This window comes from Bubalus kerabau, chromosome 19 (genome assembly GCF_029407905.1).
Source record: "Bubalus kerabau isolate K-KA32 ecotype Philippines breed swamp buffalo chromosome 19, PCC_UOA_SB_1v2, whole genome shotgun sequence".
In the NCBI taxonomy this organism is placed as follows: domain Eukaryota; kingdom Metazoa; phylum Chordata; class Mammalia; order Artiodactyla; family Bovidae; genus Bubalus; species Bubalus kerabau.
The window spans coordinates 61,265,668-61,286,914 of record NC_073642.1 but is presented as its reverse complement, the minus strand read 5'-3'; the positions used below and the strand labels follow the sequence as shown (position 1 = coordinate 61,286,914).

The window sequence follows — 21,247 nt, the reverse complement described above, 5'->3', positions numbered from 1 at the left end:
ATGGAATTCTCTAGGCAAGACTACTGGAGTGTGTTGCCATTCCCTCCTCCAGGGAATCTTCCTGACCCTGGGATCGAATCCGTGTTGCAGGTAGAATCCTTACTGTCTGAGCCACCAGAGAAACTTCAAACAGCTGAAGGTCTTTCTTATCATAGGAAAGGTTGCGTTAGATTTTGTGTGTGGCCCCCAAACATTGAACTGAACCACCAGGGAGACAGTTTTTCTTCAGGACAAGGAAGACTAACACTTAGATCGATGAACTAGGGCACACAGACAGCCATATCTGGCCCTCTGACTGCTTTTGTAAACAGTTTTATTGGAGCATACCCTGCCCGTTCATTCATGTATTGTCTATGGTCCTTTCATGCTACAAGAACAGAGTTGAGCGCTGCAGGGACTGTATAGCCCACTAAACCTAAATAATTCTGTATCTGGCCCTTTGAAAAACAGTTTGCCTGAATTAGAGCAACCTAGATACCAAGATACCAGATACAAGATACCAGAGGATGAGATGGTTGGATGGCATCACTGACTTGATGAACATGAGTTTGAATAAGCTCCAGGAGTTGGTGATGGACAGGGAAGCCTGGCATGCTGCAGTCCATGGGGTCGCAGAGTCAGACATGACTGAGCAACTGAACTGACTAACCAACTGAGATACCAAGTGTCTGAGCAAACTCCGGGAGAAAGTGAAGAACAGGGAAGCCTGGCATGCTGTAGTTCATGGGGTGGCAGAGTCTGGCATGACTTAGTAACTCAACAAGATACCAAATGAGGTGCCTTGGGAGGCGGGAAGTTCCCCATCACTTGGGGGTATTCAACATAAGCTGAAGTCCTGTTAAGCAGTGATGTGGCTAAGAGTCCAAATGACCATTGAGGTCCCTTTGAGATCATAAGGATCCAGCAGTTAATGACAATTACTCACATTTCTTCAGTGCCTGCCAGTCATATAGTCACAACTATCAGAGAATAAATCCATCTTCAGGGCAGCCTCAGTAGGACATCAGGCCTATAGTGTTTCATCACCAGACCTGAAGTCCATCAAACAGAGCGATAGCATCCTCTGCCTGTTTAATATAAGACAGATGATGGGCAGATTCAGGCAATTATCTTCCCTGGTGGCTCAGATGGTGAAGAACCTGCCTGCAGTGCGGAGACCTGGGTTCAATCCCCGGGTCGGGAAGATCCCCTGGAGAAGGAAGTAGCAACCCACTCCAGTATTCTTGCCTGGAGAATCCCATGGATAGAGAGGAGCCTGGCAGGCTACAGACCATGGAGTCACAAAGAGTCAGACACGACTGACCAACTAACAAATGTGAGCCTCTTCAGGAAGTCTTTACACCCAAGCCTCAGTTACAAGGAAGATGCGTTCACATGTACTTTCCCTGATGAATGAGGGTGGATCGTTTCTGGGCCGCAAATGTACCCACAAGGCTCACCTGTTACTGTGTGTTTAAAAGGAATTCCCTATGAAATAAACTAATTTAGCTTTGGTAGGCTTCTGTTGGGCTTCCCAGGTGGCGCTAGTGGTAAAGAACCCGCCTGCCAATGCAGGAGACTTAAAGAGACATGGATTCTATCCCTGGGTGAGGAAGATTCCCTGGAGGAGGACGTGGCAACCCACTCCACTATTCTTGCCTGGAGAATTCCATGGACAGAGGAGCCTGGCAGGCTACTGTCCACAGGGTTGCAAAGAGTCGGACATGACTGAAGTGACTTAGCATGCACGCACACAAGCTTCTATCGGGGTCCTCAGGGACATCATTCAGAACACTCAGTGCCAGACCTTGAACTGGACAGAGCAGCTGCCCTTGAAAAGCTGATGGCCTGCGCCCCAGCTCGCTTGGCCAGAATGTGATGACTATCTGGTAGATCCCAAAGGCAGGGAGAGACTCACTCGGCCAGGTGCACTTATCCAGCAAAGCAACGTTGCTGCACAGTGCTGTTAACAGAAATTTGTTTTCTTTCCAAGTAGAATTGCAAAGAAAAGCAAAATGTTCTCTTAGAGGGGGAAAAAAAGTCTGTGGCCCTTTCACTGTCTTGTCCTCAGCTAGATTATATATAAACAGGGTCAGTTCCCCCACCTCGGACTGTCTTGCAAACACTGTGATGGACACAAGAAAACATTTTTATGCGGTAATCCACAGCCTGTGTGCAGAAGCAGAGATTTTCCAGCCAGACGAGGAGAAGGACTCCTTATGAAGTGCATTGGCAAAGACTAACTTGATTAAATACTGTTCTTAATGACCACACGAAGGACTGCTTTCTGATCCTTACTGGCCCAGACCAGTTCACACCATGGTGAATTCCAGGTACTGATTTTCCTAAAGCCTTTGTCGCTTGCCTTGAGTTTTCATCCCTTTCCCCAGTCAAAATAAAACAACAGCGGCAACAAACTCATTTCGTGTTTTTCCATTTCGTATTTTTCTTGCTGCTGCTTTTGCTTTCAGGTGACAGTTAGATAATCAAGGTACGTACTGATAGGTCGCCTTTGGCACAATTCCCCAGTCGAGAGACAGACGCCCCTAAGAGCTTTCTCCTGAGAAGGATTCAGATGTTATTCAAGCTCTGACGCATCCATTCTCAGACACTTAATCACGCTCAAAACCCATTTGAACCAAAGTTTTGCTAGCTCTCCAGCTAGGGGGAATCTTGGTACGTAGAATTTTAAAAGAGCAGAGAGAATGCTGGAGACTCCACCTGGCGATAAACAAAAGAGATGCCTCAGAAAAACCTCTCATTCCTTGCCTTCACAGGCATCCCTAAGCTGCCCTACTCCTTTGTCCTGTCTTTCTGTGATATGGCTTGTCTAATCTCAGTGCTGAGGCCATGTATCCAACCTCACCTCTGTTCCAGGCTCCAGAGCCCATGAACCTCAACTTTGCTCTATTTTTTTTTTTTTTTTTTACCATCTGCCTTAGTCATAGCTTGAATGGCATTGAATTCTTAAATGAGGGTTGATTGGTGTGTGTTTATGACAACTTGCAGTGCGGGGAGCAAGGTACTAATAGCCAGGTCCCCAGATAATTATAAATAAAGTGGCTGCTAGATATTTTATTGATAGTTACCTGGTGTCAACATTCTTGGTTGCAGCTCCCAAGGTAAAATTTTAAAGTATTATTGAATTAATCTCCCCATGTACATTCAAGCACACGTTACCTTATTCCAAGGATTACTATATTAATGTAGTAATTTAGTTCTGCTGGGGAGATCTTCCCATAAAATAGACATTTCCATAAAATTACTGAAAATGTGAAGGTTGTTGAAGTCATTCATTCTTCCTTAGTTTCAACTATCCATAAAGTTAATTGCTCTAAATGCTGACAAATACTCTCCAATGACAGGGAAGCCATGGTCATTAAGAGATAACGTGCCACAGAGCTGATCTATGATCAGAGACCTGGAACCTGCCCCCTCCTCCACACACACCAGGTTAAGCTCGTCATCTGCTACTGTTAAACAAACCACTGCTCTGTCATCTCAGGCATGTGCAAGAGAGAAATCACTTGCCTACAAAGAAGACAGAAGGTTTCATACCTTGTCTTTCTGATCAAGATCCTTGCTAAGACTTTTTATTTGTTCCAACAAATCGGCCAGAAGCTGACCTGGCCTGTTGGAGACTGCCTAAAACCAAATCCTATTCAAGGAGGCTGGTTTCCTTGCAATCAAGTCCTCTAAACAAATAAAAAGGGTGGGGCTTCCAATCATTTATGAAAAGATATCTTATAAAACATATGCATGCTTAATTGCCAGGGTGATTACATGAATAACCCATTTACAAAAACGTCCCAAGATGTTTCACTGAGTCAAGAAACCTTTCAAAAGGAATAATCAGGATATACAAATTTCTGCTGAAGTTTTTTCATCATTTACCATCACCACGATCTTTAGCATCATTACCAGCGTTTCTCGAACCTATATTCTATGCCAGCCGCTTTCACATACGTTATTTCAACCTAAAATTCACAGAAACGCTGCAAGTACATCTCTTTATCCCCATTAAACAGATGAAGAAGCAATGGTCCCAAGATTTTTAATCTTGGAAAATGTAAACTTAGCTGATGAATATTTCAAGTTATTAGAAGTTATTAATTTAATGGTAACAGTAAAATATCTGATCAGAAAAGGCTTTAGCTAATAAAATGCAATGTGCTCTGTTACATCAATGAACATACGTGCAGAACTTTCAAGTAATAATTATTTCTCCCTTTTCAGAGTTACAAAAGAAGCACTGTCTGACTTATTTCTCTCCCTTCTAAATGGCTAGTATTTTAAAAATTATTGTTGTTTTCAGAGTTTACCCACTCAAAATAATCACTGTGCTTACTTTTGAACAAAGAACAAATGTTCTTTCATTTCTTATCTGTCGTGTTCTAAACTATTAAAGTTTAACTGTCAACTCCCTGTTAAAACATCATTGCAATCCATTACATTTTTAGAAACCATTGAATATACAAGTCCAGAAGGTGCCTCTCTGTTCGCTTCCAGCCCATTCCGGTTTCCTGAGGTCCTTTCAAAGATCACTCACTAACCGAGTTTCATAGCAGTCTTTATGTTACAAGAACAAGTCTTGCAACTGGCTTGTGTAGGATGGAAAAGGTGGATGCAGTGTAATCAGTAAAAATGAAAATGTGTTTTTTTGTTGCCATTTTAGAGGTGGCTGGCCTCCTGTGTGTGTGTGTGGTAAGAAAGAGAGGGAGAGAGAGAGTGTGTATGCTTCATCAAATAGCTGGAGAAGTTATAAAGGAGGAGAGATGCAAACTGATAGTACAGAAAGCAGCAGGCAGCAGTGGGTCTCTCGTGATGACTTTGAGTTAATACTCCTCCAGGGAAGACGGAACAACAAAAAAAAGAACGCACTTATAGCAAATTCTGTCCTACAGAGTTAAAAACTGTCCGGTCAGCCAAGCTTTTCTGGCAAAGCAGTATAGAATATATGTTTACCCTGTTAATTTTAAGTATTACAACTGAACAGTGACTAATATCCAAAGGTTATAATCTGCATTGGGGGTTAAGTATGATAGAAGAGTGATAAAGAAAATGCAAAGTTTTTTTTTTTTTTCACAGTAACTTGGGAAAACACTGCCTTGAAAAGCTAGTATAACATTGCACTTCTCCCCTCAATATGAGATAAACTAACTAATATGTATCACAAATCCAACCACAGTACTGGACCCAGGAATTTCTTTGGTGCAGTGTTATTGAGAAGCATGTACAGCCGGGGCCAACCTGGGGAAGTGAGGGGTTTACGGCATCTAGAGGGGTGTTTTGGGGTTTTTTTGTATTTTTTTTCTCTGTTCTGGAGATAAATTTCTGGGAGCAGTTCATGGAGCCATATTGATTCTCTCATGTGTGTGTGTTCAGTCACTAAGTCACGTCTGGCTCTTTGCGACCCTATGGACTGCAGCCCACCAGGCTCCTCTGTCCATGGGGTTTTTCCAGGCAAGAATACTGGAGTGGGTTGTCATTCCCTTCTCCAGGGGATCTTCCCAACCCAGGGATTGAACCCATGTCTCCTGTGTCTCCTGCACTGGCAGACGGATTCTTTACTACTGAGCCACCTGGGAAGCCCTGTTGATTCTTTCACTAAGTGGCCAATATGCACAGCTTGCAAAAATGTATTGATGGCTATTTTCCTTTACGCATGGTTGATGTGGTGGCTGGGACAGCAATGGTGGCTACCATCAGTGGACCTCCTACCAGCAGACTTGCAGAAAGCTGGCCCTGCACGTGTTGTTTTAATGAATCCTTCTACCGAACTGAGAGGTGGTTCAGGTATTACCCTCCATTGTAGGGAAAAAAAACCCACAGATCAGTGGTACTGCTGCTGCTGCTGCTAAGTCGCTTCAGTCGTGTCCGACTCTGTGCGACCCCATAGATGGCAGCCCAACAGGCTCCCCTGTCCCTGGGATTCTCCAGATAAGAACACTGGAGTGGGTTGCCATTTCCTTCTCCAATGCTTGAAAGTGAAAAGTGAAAGTGAAGTCACTCAGTCGTGTCTGACTCCTAGCGACCCCATGGACTGCAGACCACCAGGCTCCTCCATCCATGGGATTTTCCAGGCAAGAGTACTGGAGTGGGGTGCCATTGCCTTCTCCTCAGTGGTACTAAGACACATCTAAAGTCACTGCCTTGGTTATCCATTGCTGTGTAACATATTACCACAATGCCATGACTTAGAACACACACGTATTATTTAATTGTTATTGTAGGTCAGAAATACGGGCATTGCTTACATGTGTCCTCTGCTTCCGAGGTGTCTCACAAAACTTCAACTATGTGCCGGTCAGGGCCAGTGTCTCATCTGAAAGCTCAACTGGGGATGTAGTCACTCCAGACTTGTTTTGCTTTATTCCACACTGTTGTTGGCAGAATTTATTTATTTTTTTAAAGGTTACTTTCCACTTTACAGTTGTTACAAAATATTGGCTATATTCTTGATGTTGTACAATTTATACTTGAGCCTACCCAATAATTTCTGCCTCCAACACCCGCATCCTTATTTTACCTCTCCCCAACCCTACTGGTAACAACCCGTTTGTTCTCTATATCTGTGAGTTTTCTTTTTGGTTATATTCACTATTTTGTTGTACTTTTTAGATTCCACATGTAAGTGATCTCGAAGAGTATTTGTCTTTCTCCATCTGATGTATTTTACTAAGCATAACACCCCCCAAGTCCATCCATGTTGCTGCAAATGGCGAAGGTTTCTTCTTTTTTGTGAGTAAGTAGTGTTCCATTTTATATCTAATTTCTTTTGGGAAACTTGTCTACACTTTGACAGTTCTCACACATGAGACCCACATTACCATGAATGAATGAAAACCAACATGAGCAGCAGCTATGATGCAGGCACGTGACCTGGGCTTTTTCAATCACATCCCCCCATGAGAACTGCATGTGGAAGTGTTACATGAGGTATCAGTCTCGATCACAACCCAGGAGATGGTGTCTACAGGCACAACAGAGGAGAAATCTATTCCTCTGGGGCAGCTTCTGGTATCCAGCCTGGGGTGATTGGTACCAAGTTGTGGGTATTGGCTATTATGGCATTCTGGGGTGCTCATTATTAGTTGTGGCTATGTGGTTTCTGAAAGCATGTTGTCTTAGCCCCATGAGATAACGAATGGACTCGAATCTTTGACTTTTCAATAAGAACCCTGACCAATATGACAAATTTTTCCAGCCCTGACAAATTTTTTCAGTGTCCCTCTTGGCACTTCCCCACACCCTCTGTGCTATGATTAGACTGCATTAAAAATATTCAGAGTCACCAAATACTCCCTTCTTTCTTTGAATCTTGGGCTTCTCCACATGATATTCCCTGTGTCTGAGACATTCTTGCATGCATAGGTGCTTCAGTCGTGTCTGACTCTTTGCAACCCTATGGACTGTAGCCCACCAGGTTCCTCTGTCCATGGGATTCTCCAGGCAAGAATGCTGGAGAGAGTTGCCATTTCCTCCTCCAGGGGATCTTCCCGACCCAGGGATCCAACCCACGTCTGTATTGCAGGCCGATTCTTTACCACTAGCGCCAATTGGCTAGCCCTGAGACATTCTTACTTGCTGTTTGTTTACCTGGATTTCTTCTATTCAGTTTTCAGGTTCTATCTTGGTGTTACTTTCCCAAGACATTCTTTCCTGACTGTCTGTGTGAACAGTCTGTTTTTGACCTAAACTGCAGCCCATAAACTATTGCATTTTCATAAACTATTAACTCATCTACATCTATCCCTAGATTATGAGAAAACAACATGCTTATATTATTCACCCTTTGCAGTGGGACAGCCATTGTTCTGCCCATCCACACTTGCTCTTATTCTGGAAAATATTGTATCTAATTCTGTTATACTGGTAAGAATGAGACTGTTATCTTCTTGCTGGTTCTAATCCCCCTGGTAACTAGTAGGGTAGAAACCTGATGCAAGCTGGGCCAAATACAGCCTTTCATTAGGATTTTGGAACAAGAAGGGAGAAGAAGTGAGCTTCAGATCCATTCAGATTCCAAATTTTGAGATGTGAGTCTGGGGATTTTAGAGGTCAAGCCCCGTGTGTTATTTATCTGTTGCACAACCAAAAATACCACAAACCTAGTGGTGTAAAACAACACACATTTACTATCTCAGAGTTCCTGTGGTTCATGAATCTGGGCACAGATTTCCTGAATTTCATCTGAGAGCTACAATCAAGGTGTCCACCAGTGCCCGAGTCTCATCTCAAGGTTCAAATAGGGAAGGAACCCTTTCCAAGTTCGTACGATTATTGGCAGAACTCAGGTCCTTGAAGCCTATAGGACTGAAGGTCTTGGTTGGTTGGCTGTTGCTGGCCAGAGGCCACCTTCTGTTCCCGCCTGTTTGTTGGCTGAGGTTGCTCTCAATTCCTTGCCACGTGAGCCTTCCCAGCATGTCCACTGGCTTCATCCAAGCCAGCAAGGGAAAATATACTAACAAGAAAGGTGTTACAGTCTTCTGTAATATAATCTCAGACGTGACATCTCATCACCTTTGCTATATCCTGATACTGAGAAGCAAGTCACGGGTCCTGCCCACGTTCAAGGACTACGGATAGTAGCTCACACGTGCTGGCCCCTCTAAGCATTTAAGCCTTGACTGCTTAATGGTTTCCTGAATCCATGCATTAAGGATTGAAATAAAAATATCTGATGTACCAAGTAAGAACTCAGTCAGGCGAAATTATTAGTTTTGATGTGATTAACAGTTTCAATATGTATGAGAATCATATAGCACATCCCGCTTATGGCTATGAGTACATAATTTTCCTTAATGCTTGTCAGACAAGGAATTTAGATTAGTTGCTATTTTTTAACACAGTTTCAGTAATTCTTGATAATCAATTTGTTTCAGAAAGAATTCAGCATTCTTGCAGTTCAATGTTCTAAAAATATGCTCTAGGAAAAAAAATTATTTTATAGCCTAATGCAGAGTGCATGTCTTTTTTTTTTTTTTTTTTTTTCTGAATAATGCTCTTTGTTTCTGCAGAGTCATGTGCATTCCCCACTGGTTTGGTTCAGATAGTTAAAATAGTTGAAATGTTTTGCTTGCTCTTTTTAATACTTGAAGGGTGTCAGCGTACATTTTGGCATAGCTAGAAATGGCCCACAAGGGGTTCTCTTTACAATATTTGGCAAAGGTAATCTCTCAAATTTGCTAGTTGTATAAAATGGAACATAAATACTTTCAAATGAAAAATATTACCTGACTTAAACATCTCTGAATCTGTGGTTTTAGGGCACCCTGAGTAGAAAAGTGCTTTGTAAACTTTGAGGCACTATACAAATGCTAGTTGCTGTTGTTAGAAATAACAGTATCATTGTGGTGGAATTTGCTATCAAGAGATGTAGAGGGATACCTTTTCTATTTGACACACACAAAAAGGGTAGCTGCCAACTAGGTAGAATTTTGGACTTCAGTAGAAGAAGTTGGGAGAGGAACATCACAGACTCACTGGGTGAGGCTCAGACTTGAGTTAGCGACGGTCAGGTTCATCTCCCCCAGCAGATGTCGAACTCCTTGAAGTCAAGAAGCATGCTATTCATCTCTCTGTCAGCCCCTTCTCCACGCCAAGTACCAGACTCTCAGCAAATGTTCCTTCCTTTGAGATGAATGCCTTTGCAAGCCAAGTCACCCAAACGAATCAGTTCTGTATATTGTAGAAGGACTGAATTTGCTTCCTTCACCAAATTACATCTTGTAGCTTTCTTTCCTTTTTCTTTTGGCTTTCTGTAAGCGATCAGAAGCTGTAAAACTCTAAAAGGATGCTAATTAGAAGTTAGTATAACTCACAGAGAAAGCTCTTTAAAATGGCAGACATGAAGATGGAACATGATAACAGAATTTGCAAAATGGGTCCTTACTTTACTATATCATGTGGCATTAAATACTTTTAATAGAACCACATCTTTCAAAAGCAGAGAGGCACACTGCTGGCTGTGTCTATTGTACCTCTATAAATTGAAATTATTGGCCTGTATTGCTGTTATCTGATAGAACGGGTTCAACCTCACAGTTTGGGAGGGGAGAAATGATCTGCATGTACCCTGAGTTTTTATTCTTTCTCTTTCTCATCCAGTTGTCATCTCTGTAGAATGGAATCTCAAGAAGACCATGAGATTTGTTGGCTGTATCTTTTACTAGCAGTGTGACCTTGGGCAAGAGATTGATGTAAGTTTCAGTTCATTTATCTGTAAAATGGGGATCCCAGGCTTGTCTCCGAAGCTTCTTAAGAGAATTGAATAAATCCATGTAGAAGCACTGTGCAGAGTGGCAAAGACCTACCTCCTTCCTCCTCCCTTTCTTTTCCTCCTTCCTTCTTCCCTCTCTCCTCCCCCATCCTTCAATTCTTCTTTTTCTACCTTAAAATCATTCTTAGGGCTTCAGCAAGATACATTCTCCTTGAAGGTGGAAGAAAGAATAAGAGGAGAAAAAAGGAGAGAAAGAAAAGCAAGATGGAAGTAGACCCACAGATTTGCAGACCTCCCTGGTTTGCTTTCGTTGGCAGCAATAGAGTAGGTTAGAGAGGAGTCAGTGAAGGGGGCATAGGTGGATTTGACTGTGGTGTCGAGGGCTGACCACCTGCACTGCAGCCTTGGCTCAGCCTTGACTGTCCATGAGACTTTGGGCAAGTCATTTGGCCTCTTTGAGCCTTAGTTTCCTCATCTGTGAAATGGGCATAATAGCTGCTGTCTCACAGAAAATTAGATAATGGATAGGACAGTCTTATATAAACTGTAAAACTCTACAAAAGTACCAGGGATTATTTGATTGTTAGTTAATAATGAATCCAAAAGCACTCAGAAAATCTAAATCCTACCCTCAAAAGGGAACATTTTCAAGTTCCTCCTTTCATTTTAAAGGTGCAGAACCATGAAATACCAGTGCATTGGCTAAGATGTCTATTTTATATTCAGGTATTCCGGTAGGGCTATAATTGAATTTCATCATTAATGAAACTGACAATTAGGAATGGAAGTTCCATTTTTATTTCTCCAACCTATGCTTTTTATTGCATGTCTACAGTTGGCTGGATTTGGGGTTGGGCCCTAGAGATGGAGCGAGCCAAGTCTCTGTCCCCTTTACCCATCCCACCGCTCAAGATGGGTGGAAGAACGTTTCCAGTAGAGGAGGGGCTAGGGATCCCTGAAGCAGAGGACTTCTAGGGAAGCTGAAGGTCACGTTACTTGTAAGTGGATTCATTCTATCTTAAACCTAGTAGGTTTCTTTTTCATATTATTTTTTTTACTAATTTTGCTGTTGATTGCTAAGTGCCTAGGAAATAAACCTACTACTCACCACTTTTTTGGAAAAAGTCTGTCTTCTTCATTAACCTCTGCATCCCTCGTGTCTTTCTAAATGAGCTCTACAGACACTAACCCATAGAATTTGAGAACTGGGAAAGGGCCTTAGAGACAACATATTCTGGTTCCCTCATTTTACAGAGTGTGAGCCAAGACCTGGAGAGACCAGGTGACTCATTCAAGGTCACACAGTAAATTAGTAACAGGGTTGGGAATACAGTCTAACCTCAGGCTCTTTGCATGACTCCCAGCTGCTCCCAACTCTAAAATGCGTTCTTATCTTCCATGCTACTGACAGCATTCTTCCCAAGTCACCATTGCCTGTTTTATTTTTTTCTTTTAAGAAATATATTTTGTCTTTTTATTTTATTTTATTTTATTTTTAAACTTTACATAATTGTATTAGTTTTGCCAAATATCAAAATGAATCTGCCACAGGTATACATGTGTTCCCCATCCTGAACCCTCCTCCCTCCTCCCTCCCCATTCCATCCCTCTGGGTCGTCCCAGTGCACCAGCCCCAAGCATCCAGTATCATGCATCGAACCTGGACTGGCAACTCGTTTCATACATATATATTTTGTCTTTTAAAATTATTTTGTTATTTTTTAAATTTTTATTATTTTTAACATTATTTTATTATTTTTAAAACTAGCTTTCAGATGTACAACATAGTGATTCAAAATTTATATAGATTATATTCCTTTAAAGTCATTATAAAAATTAGCTATATTCCCTGTGCTGTACAATATATCCTTATAGCTTATTTATTTTATACATAGTACTTTGTACTTCTTAATTCCCTACCTCTTTTTTGCCACTCCCCCTTCCATCTCCCCACTGGTAACCACGAGTTTATTCTCTATACCTGTGAGTCTATTTCTGTTTTGTTATATTCATCCGTTTTATTTTTTTATATTCCACTGATAAGTGATAACATACAGTATCCATCCCTCTCTGTCTGACTTATTTCACTAGCATAATACCCTCCAGGTTCATCCATGCTGTTGCAAATTACTGTCTGTTTTCTGAACTAATCATTCAGGATCCAGGGTTAAGCTAGTGATGCCCTGAGTAACTTTCTTCCAGAGAAGACAGCACTGATGAGAAATTGAGTTTGGCATCACAGGTGAACACGTTCTGGTTTGGTTATTTTGGGACACCAGTTTGCTTGGGGTACTTCATGGCACTCCAGAGCCCTGGGAAAAAAGTCTAAAACTAGTAACATCTCTAGTTTTTCTTTTTTTTTAAATCTCCACTGGGAAATGTTAGACAGAACAGAGAACTGGAAGCCTGAACACCAGGACCTAGCTCTGGGTCATCTCCCTAATTTTCCACCTGACCATAGGCATGTGTCACTGTGCTTTTTCATTCATTGATTTGGTCAGACAGTTACACAGTCCATTTAGTCATTAAAATCGAGGGCCTCATGCTCGGCACTGGGCACACTCACATATCAAACATGGACTCTGTCCTTGGCTGGGCAGTCTCATGTGGGAGCGGACACACAGCAGGTACTTAGTGTCCTGCAGTTCCTGGGCTCATAGAGGGTTTGATGACATTGCACCTAATTTAGACGGGGGCGGGGGTGGGGGATGGTGCTGAGATCCAGGGAAGAGGTCACGAAAGAGGAGGAGTTGAATACAAGGAAGCCCTGAAGGATTAATAGGTAACCAGAGGATCTCAGAGGTACAAAATAGTATCCGTCCATCCATCCATCCATCCATTCATTTCTCTCTCTATGCATTTTATTGACAGGTGTTAAACATCTCCTAAAAATCGAGGAATAAGGAGACGATAATCTAGTTTCTGTCCCCAAGGAGTGCCCATGACCTTGAGCAAAAGAACTCTGGGGCCACAGAGGAGCATCTGGCTTCAGGGGACAGTAAGTCACTTGCTCTGACTGGAGCAGAAGCCCCTGTGAAGAAGCAGCAGGAGACACTGGAGAAGGAGACAGGACCTTGTACCCCATGAAAGGCCTTAGGAACTATCATAGGAAATTCGTGATATACCTGAAGGACCAGGAGGATGTTTTACAGGAAGATCAGCATGGGGGGAAGAGAAGGGCAGAGAGCCGCCTCAGCCAACCTGGGATTTGGGACACTCTCTCTGGGTGAACAGTGAAGGATGAATGGACGGGGGAAGAAGAGAGAAGAGCAAAGGGGGCAAGTTAGGAGACTGTCGCTGATGTCAGGGGGACTGTCAGGGTGACCCGGATGAAGGTGAGGGCAGAAAAGATAGAGGGGACATCACTGAGCAGGAACCAGAAAATCTTATTTTACATGCCCCTGACACTAAAGAGAAAGTTAAGAGATAATAAGTCTCACCTGTGGTCATGACCCTGCGTTAAGGTCATCACCCATGAATCTCAGTCCCAGGGAAGCCAGCTGTGCACCTGCTGCCAGCCGGGGCCACATGGTCCCCTCTGTTGGATGCGTTTCTTCATCAGTCACACCTGAGACTTGAGCTGACGCTCCGCTGGCTTCAGCTGCGTGACCGTCTCTGCTCTGCGTGCTGGCAGCTGGCCCCTGAGCATCTGCTTTTACCAAGGGTGTTTAGGGTCTTAGGATAGGGGCAATTTTAATAGTCTGGCCCTCTTGGAAGACAGGGAGCCAGAGGAGAAAAGTGGCGACCTGCAGTGGAGTAATCAGAGAAGCCATCCAAGGAGGAGGTGGGCTGGGGGGCACAGCGATGGGGAGGGATCTCTCTAGAGGAAAGGGAAGCCACCATGTGGGGCCAGAACAAGACAGCACGGGGGTCCTGGCGGGACAGCCCTGGCTGCCTATGGCCAACCACTGCCGTGACTGGTCACAGCATCCCAGGCTGGCTGGGGAATACAGTGAGTAGACCGCTGAGTGCAAGCCCATGGCTACCTCCCTTGCTAGGATGTATTCTGTGAGAGGAGAAAAAGGACAGAGGAGACGGTAGAAAGAGAAGGACGAAGCCACCTTGCAGGTGTGGATGGAGCTTGATTACTGGGGCCTTGAAAGCCAAACAACAGGCAGAAACACACACGTCTCCATCCCACCCCCTTCCTGCTCCTGGAACTGTGATGTGGATGGTCCAGTTTAGTGCTTGAGAGTGCTGGCTCCCTTTCCAGTCCCCGGTCCAGCCCAAACCTCAGGCAGTTTACTCAACTTTGCTGAGCCTCGATTTACTCATCTGTATTATGGGGTTGCCTTTTCATGCTGTTCATGGGGTTCTCAAGGCAAGAATGCTGAAGTGGTTTGCCATTCCCTTCTCCAGTGGACCATGTTTTGTCAGAACTCTCCACCATGGCCCATTATTTTGGGTGGCTCATATACTCAAAGCCATGTTTTTTCCAGTAGTCATGTACAGATCTGAGAGTTAGACCATAAAGAAGGCTTAGTGCTGAAGAACTGATGCTTTCAAACTGTTGTGGTGTTGAAAAAGACTCTTGAGAGTCCCCTGGAAAGCAAGGAAGTCAAACCAGTGAATCCTAAAGGAAATCAGTCCTGAATATTCATTGGAAGGACTGATACTGAAGCTGAAGCTCCGATACTTTGGCCACCTGATGCAAAGAGCCTACTCACTGAAAAAGACCCTGATGCTGGGAAATATTGAGGGCAGGAGGAGAAGGGGGCAACAGAGGATGAGTTGGTTGTATGGCATCATTGACTCAATGGACATGAGTTTGAGCAAACTCTGGGAGATAGTGAAGGACAAGGAAGCCTGGCATGCTGCAGTCCATAGGGTTGCAAAGAGTCGGACACAACTGAGCAATTGAACAACAGCAACAACACATGGGTTTGGGAATAATAGTACCAACATGCCCTGCTCTGTTGGGAGGATGAAAGGAGATAATGTGATTAAGATCCTAACACAGTGCTCGGTGTGCCATAAGGGCTCAGAGCAGGTTGGTACTGCTTCAGAGTGGCCCAGTGGGTCCTTGGCTTTCTGACCTGCCCAGTGTGCTTCCCTTTGAATATTTTTGCATGATTCCTTCATCCTCACCCACTGTTGGTCCTGTCAGAATCCTGAGCTACTCTACAACCTGCAGTGTGATTCTTCTCTTCTAAAAGACTCCTGTCAGTTTCATACATTTTGCATGATCCCCTCCCTGAGAAAGTGGGTTTTCAATAATAAACGCTATTTGAAATGACATACGTTCCCCCAGTACGTTTCCACGAGCACTGTATGGCTGGGAGAAGGATCCACCAGGATACTCACAGTGAGTATGCTCAGCTGTGGAAATCCTTGGGCTATAAATAGTGTGTGTGTTTTTTTAATATGATGGACTCATTTTCTCTGATCATAAAATCCATGGCTTCTATTTATAGCCACAGTGATGCTCTGCTAGTACTGAGGGATTTTAAAAATAGGCTGTAGGAAATAAGATGTGCTCGGCCAAGTCTCTCAGTACAGAGGCAGCAGAAGGGGCCTGGAGATCTGGGACTGGGATTCAGGGTCTTGGCATTAACCCTATGCTGTCTCTAAGTCATCCTCCATTTCAGCTTGCTTCAGGCCTTTTGCCTTCAACTTGCATTACTTTTGCTTCAGTGAAGAGTTCTATTCATTCATTCATTCATTCATTGGGAACTTACTCTGGGTCAGCTGTGATTGTAGGAAATAGAGTGTTTCTAGTATCAAGGTGCTCATAGCCTAGTGGGGGAGAAACAGACCTGTAAATACACGCAAGACTCCATGATGAGACTGATAAATGCCAAGTCCAGGTATAAATAAAGACCTGGAAAGCACAGAAAAAGGTTCACCTAATTCTGTCCAGGGCAGCAGAAGAGTCACCTCTGTTGGGTTGAATAGTGACCTCCAAAGATACCCAGGTCCTGATTCTGGAATATGTGCATGTTACCTTATGCGGCAAAAGAGACTTTGCAGGTGTGATTAAGTTAAGGGTCTTGGGATGAGAGATCATCCTGGTTTAGCAGTGGGCCCAATGTCATCAAAATTTCCTCATGAGATGGAGGCAGAAGGGTCAGATGAAAGAGAGAGGAGAAGAAGAGATGTCTCCAGAAGCAGGGAGAGATTTGAAGATTTGATGTGCTTTGAAGATGCAAAAAGGGGCCATGAGCCAAAGAACAGAGCTCTAGAAGCTGGAAAAGGCAAGGAAAAGGATTCTCCGTGAGAGTTAAGGAGGGAGTGGAGCCCAGCCAATATCTTGGTTTCAGCCCAGTGAAGCTGATTTCAGACCCGTGAGCTCCAGGAGAGGAAGAGAATCAATTTGTTTTTTGTTTCAAGCCATCAAGGTTATGGTGATTTGAGTTAGTGGCCATCAGAAAATGAGCATACCACCCAAGGTAACACTTAAGCTGAATGGTTGTAACAAAGAGCTGATGTTTGGGGCCTCTCCATATCCATTCCCTCCTGTTGGTACCTGCATCCAGTTTTTGCTTAATGATGCCCTACTCAGCACCACCGGTGTGGCCCTGAGGCCAGCTCAGCTCCAGCCCTGGGGAGGCCCAGGCTGTCCTTAGTCACTCAGTCATGTCCAACTCTTTGTGACCACCTGGACTGTAGGCCGCCAGGCTCCTCTGTCCATGGAATTTTCCAGGCAAGAATACTGGAGTGGGTTGCCATTTCCTACTCCAGGGGATCTTTCCAACCCAGGGATCAAAACTGCATCTCTTTCCTCTCCTACACTGGCAGGTGGATTATTTACCACTGAGCCACCTGGGAAGCCCCAGGACTTAGACTCAAACTTATTAGCATAACCCATCCCCAGGCCACATAATTGGCTCTGGGCTGAGCATACAACATATGTTGATCCAATCAGATGTTAAAAGAATTGCTTTCCCACCACAGCTCTGCTCTGGGTGAACAAGGAAAGGTGTAGCCCCAGAAAGACCCTCTTGGAGTCAGGTAGGAAGAGTCATCCTGAGAAGAATACCATCTCTGAGCGAAGGGAATCTGGAGATGGTGAGAGATGCAGGGTCCTGGTTGTGTGCCTGAGCTTCTGGACTTTTAAGATGCACAAATCAATTACATTTCTGTGATGGTGAATTTTAGGTATCAGGTTGACTGAAAATCAGGGTACCCAGATATTTGGTTAAAACGTGATTTCTGGGTATGTCTGTGAAGGACCTTCCAGAAGAAATTAGTGTTTGAATTGATGAACTGAACAAAGCAGATGGCCCTCCCTACTGTGGGTAAGCATCATCCAATCCACTGGAGGCCTACATGGAACAAAAAGGCTGAGGAAGGGATCATTCGATCTTTCTCTCTGATTGGCTTCAAGCTGTGTGTGTGTGTGTGTTGTTTCGTCAGCTCTGCAACCCTGTGGACTGCATACCTCCAGGCTCCTCTGTCCATGACATTCTCCAGGCAAGAATACTGGAGTGGGTAGCCATTCCCTTCTCCAAGGGAACTACCCAACCCAGGGATTGAACCCGGGTCTTCTGCATTGCAGGTAGATTCTTTATCATTTGAGCCACCAGGGAAGTAGTCTTTGAACTAGGATGTGGATAATCAAGCTGGGTCATCAGTCTCCTCCTGCCTTTGGACTCAGACTCAGACTTCAACTTACTCCACTGGCTTTCCTGGGTCTTCAGCTTGCCAACCACAGATCTTAGACTTCTCAGCCTCCTAACCATGTGAGCCAATTCCTTGTGGTAAATTTCTTGATATTTATCTCCTATTGGTTTTGTTTTTCTGAAGGACCCAGACTAAAATAGTTTTAATATTAAAAAATGTTTTGTGTGACTTTTTTTGTTACCAGCCCCTAAAAAATATCAAATAAAGAATGGGGAGGTTCTGCTGTGAGCAGAGGGAAGGGAGAAGACCAAACACGAGGTCAGAAGCCAGTGTTGTGACTGCCGTATGTGTTTGTGGAAGCAGTCAGGCAAGCGTGCATGCTCAATCATGTCTGAATGTCTGTGACTCCCATGGACTGTAACACGCCAGGGGATTTCCCAGGCAAGAAAACTGGAGTGGGTTGCCATCTCCTCCTCCAGGGGATCTTCCCAACCCAGGGATCAAACCCAAGTCTCCTGTGTTTCCTGCATTGCAGGTGTGTACCCTACCACTGAGGCACCTGGGAAGCCTCAGTATTTGTGGAGAAGGAAAAGGAAACCCACAGACTTGAAGGCCAAGATCACAGTGCCCAGTGAGAGATGGCTATAGATCACAGTGCTATGGGTGTCAGAGCTCAGAGGAGGTTGGCCATTGTTTTACAGATAGGAAATAAAGATGCTGATACAGATAAAGATGCAGATAAGGATACTGGCGCAGAGAGGCTTGCTCCAGGCCACCCAGTGAGTCAGTGACTCACACAGAACCAGAAGCTACTCCTCTCTGGTTTCCCTGTCTGCTGCCCCCCAGGTCTGCTCTGCCCTGACTCTGCTGTTGTGTAAGTGAATGGTCAACCTAAGGCCAGGTCAGCCCTTACATACAGGTGCCCAGAAGCCCAGCTGGGCAGCCTACAGCTGGGTGTTCCGGTGGTCCAGGCTCCGAATGGAAACCCTTTTCACGCTTTCTCGCTATACGTGGCTCACCGAGGAAACAGAGGACGGCCCAGGACCTCACGTGCTTGTCTGTGACTACAGACAGTTTGGTGTACAGAGTGGGAGAGTGGGGGTCCCGGAACTGGGTCCAGCCAAACTCTGCCTTTTACAACTCTATGCCCAGAGATGGCTGTTTAACCAGCAGCCCTGTTGTTATCCATGTGATCTTGCAACCTTTCAAGGGGTAGCAACTACGTAGAGACACTGGAAGTAAGGTGCTTTCTCAGTCGTAAAATGCTGGCATCCCCCTAGACAGTCGTCACTCAGATTATCCCTTCCCTGAAGGATGCTCCATAGAAGCTGATGGCCTCGACAGCAGGCCCATATGGCACTCCAGGGAGCCGGCTGGCTCCCAGGGCCAGGCTGCAGTTCAATGCCTTGATCTAGAAATAAGCCATCTAGGAATCTGCCTTAAACTGAGCATGGAGAAGTGTGCCCAGGACTACGGAAACACTCATTTGAGTCTCATTGTTGTGCTTCTTGGTGCAAATAGAAAGCAAGCTGTGATGGGGAGTAGGAGGGATGTCTTTAAAAATAAGAGAAATTTCCCTCCCAGTAGCTCAGTATAACAGTGTGCCTCTTTATCCTCCTGTCAATGCAGAAGACATGGGTTCTAACCCTGATCTGGGAGGATCCACCAATAGCAGCGCAACTAAGCTGGTGAGCCACAGCTACGGAGCCTGTGCTCTAGAGCCCGGGAGCCACGGCTACGGAGCCCAGGGACCGCGACTGCTGAAAGCCATGTGCCCTAGGCCCGTGCACTACAGCTAGAGAGTAGCCGCCGCTCTCTGCAGCCGGAGAAAGCGCACGTGCAGCAACGAAGACCCAGCACAGCCATAGATAAACTTTTTGAAAAAGAAAAAAAAAAATAATCTGCATCTTTCATGCAGCAGAAGTGGAAGATAAGATCAGCAAGTGGCATCAAAATATAAGCCGTAAATGTAGAATGTCGCAGAAATGGAAGGAACTTTATAAACCACCGAACTGCACTCATTTTACAAATGAAGAAACGGAGGCCCCAGGAGCAAAGCACCTTGACCGAAGCTGTGCAGCAAATTCATAGCGTGGCCAGGCCTGGAACCTGGCTTTTCTGGCTCCGAGTTGTGTACCTTCCATACGGATGCCCACAATCTGGTCTTATGGCTAGGGTGTGCCTGTCTTCCTTGGCTGGGCATTTATATTGACCAGAAAACACATGTCACTATATCAAATATGATGATATTTACTTGTTATGCTTTAGAGACATAAACAAATCTTTGCATGAGATATTACAGCATCCAGGAGATTTCTTTCTCTAAAATAGTGTGAAGTGCTTTTCAACAAATGTGAACTCTCTGTTTCTAAGCGGCCATCGTGTCCAGCTCTAGGTTCACACGGAACCTTTCCATGTCTTCTCTAACAGCCGTAACACCCTACGAGTCACCATCTAGCCCACTAAAATGCAGGATGCGCTATCCTGGGTTCCACCTGACACAGCTTTGGAATAAAATCTGGATTCAGATGCTGGATTTGCCAATCACTCACTTTGCAAATTTGACCAAGGGGCTTCTTTTTATTCTGGAGATCAAATTCCTCTCTAATCTTTGCTGCTTCTCAAGTTTGAAGACAGATTACATACAATGTAGACAAGACACTTGAGAAGGGCATGGCAACCCACTCCAGTATTTTTGCCTGGAGACTCCCATGGACAGAGGAGCCTGGAGGGCTACAGTCCCTAGCGTTGGACACGACTGAAGTGACTCAGCATGCACACGGGCATGCACATGACATACCTAGTGGATGGCTCAGTCCATGGTGGTCATTATTCTATTGGTGTTGCCATACCAACCATCATGAAATGACAGATACTGAGAGATGGAGAGAGGAGAGGCTTTTGACCACCCTCAGCAGCCTTAGATAAGGACCTGCTCCACAAGAGTCCACTTTAATGCAACTGATATTACTGAAGATCCACAAGACGCCTATGGAAGGGATGCTAGGATGAAAGAATCAAAATCACTGTTCTCAAGGAGCCCACAGTGCAGCGGGGATGCAGATAAATATGAATTATCACACAGACCAGAGAGAAATCCTAACAGAGTGACAAAAGAGTCCACAGTAGGAAGCGATAAACCCCAACAGTGGGATCACACCACTGTAGCCCTGGTGAGAGCATTCACGATCAAATGGTACAACTTCGATTTTTGATGGAGTCTTTGATTCACTCCTAAGTGGAGCCAAATTGGAGAAGTTGCAGAATAGACTCCTCAAGTGCCACAGCCAGCAGAGATAATTGATAATGCAACCTAGGAAGGATTTTTCAATCACTGATTTCTGTGCAACACGGATGACTGTTCTTTAAGCTAATAAGGAGCACTTTTAAAGTTGTGCTCTTTCAGCCAAACACAGAGGTGCATGAACTTTCCTTCCATGACATCAGAGTGTGCTGTGCAGAAAAGGCTCTACATTGTGAAAA

The 21,247-nt window shown here is 44.5% G+C and overlaps 1 long non-coding RNA gene across 1 annotated transcript; it reads left to right on the top strand.

Annotated features, from left to right (window-relative positions):
* The first annotated feature begins 17,104 nt into the window (after nt 1-17,104).
* LOC129634320 (uncharacterized) lies at nt 17,105-20,008 on the top strand. Its single transcript, XR_008705554.1, has 3 exons — nt 17,105-17,209; nt 17,700-17,883; nt 19,394-20,008. It is a non-coding gene; the product is annotated as an uncharacterized LOC129634320 (long non-coding RNA).
* The last annotated feature ends 1,239 nt before the right edge of the window (nt 20,009-21,247 follow it).